The sequence below is a fragment of the Octopus bimaculoides genome, chromosome 4, assembly GCF_001194135.2.
Source record: "Octopus bimaculoides isolate UCB-OBI-ISO-001 chromosome 4, ASM119413v2, whole genome shotgun sequence".
Taxonomy (NCBI): Eukaryota; Metazoa; Mollusca; class Cephalopoda; order Octopoda; family Octopodidae; genus Octopus; species Octopus bimaculoides.
In genome coordinates, this window is record NC_068984.1 from 83665023 (window position 1) to 83666641 (window position 1619).

A 1619-nucleotide genomic window follows, 5' to 3' on the forward strand; every position below is an offset into this window, starting at 1 on the left:
TACCGCAAGGTATTTTGACAGAGAATCTCTTATCTGTGTCACTCTATCACCTTTGAAATAATAATAATAATAATAATAATAATAATAATAATAATAATAATAATAATAATAATAATAATAATAATAATAATGATAATAATAATTATCATAAAGTTTAAAGTCATCTGAATGAAGTCTAAATGTCGTTCATAGTTAATAATGATACCTTGTTTATGCTTGAATATGAAAATCGTGTGGAGATATACGATAGCAATGATATTTCCATATTTTGTTGAAGCAACAAGCAAAATAAACTGGAGGGATCGAAAGTCTTTAATCAATAGTCTAAAATTGTAATTAGTTTATAATTAAGCAATCGGCTCACACACACACACACACACACACACACACACACACACATATATATATATATATATACATATGCATACATACATAAATATAGTTCATGAATATTCTGCTAGTTAAAGTTAGAATATATTAGAAGACAACATTAATGACATGATTTATATGAATACGAAGCAAAAAGTATAAAAAGAAGGAAAAACAGAAATTTACTGAACAGACATCGAAATAATGGAAGGCGTGACAAGTAACGAATGACGAGACAGACTTTGTAACCATGGTGGTTACAACAGACAACAATATATTGAAATGAGGGGAAAAAATAAGAGAAAATGTGTTGGGTTTTTTTTTAGTATTTTCTTAGTATTTATTATTTCATTGTTTTGCGATTTTTTTTTTTCAGAAATTATCAGTGGGGTTTTTGCTTTCATTTTTTTTTTTTTTCTATTTAATTCCGTTTCACTCACTCACTCTTTCAAGCTATCAACCTGTCTTATACACGCAACATTTGTAAAACAAACGCACACAACAGAGCACATTCATAAAATCTTAAGAGTATAATATTTACATGTTGAAATATTTACATGTAGCAAACGCTACACAATGTCTTCTTTGACGTACGCATAAGACCATGGACAAGTAGAACCATTCACAAACATTAAAATGCAACATAACAACAAAGAACATGTTATCCCATAAACATGCCACCCTAAGGCAATAATCATAAGGAAGAATTCTTTGAATTTTTCTTTGCTATATCATAATAGTATTTTCATGTCTTACATGTGTTTTATTTGTCGTAATGAACTTAAAGAATGAGTGAAAGCTATCCTATAACTTTTAATTTCATACTTATCTAAAACTAGAAACTGAAGTGCCAAAATAAAATGATGTATTAGTTTTTGATGATTTGAAGTAAAAATACCTAATTAATAGTCAATTTTTTTAAACTTTCAAATTAAGATATAAATTTCTGGAACCCAAGGTTTCATGCTAACGAAATCGGTATTTATTAAATCAGGATTCAAGTTCCAAATAACGCTCTGCTATTGTATCTGATATTCCACCATTGTAGCCACGTACATAGGGGATGAAGTCATTATTCGGGATTTGAATTCTGATTGAAAAGATTACATTCCTCGTAATAAAATCGTGTGTTGCAGAAATTTAATATAAATTCTTTCAAAAAGATTTGTTTATCCATCTTCCAAGTGCTGAATTTTCATTTTTGCAGTTCATTACTAAAGTGTGTGAACATATATATATATATATATATA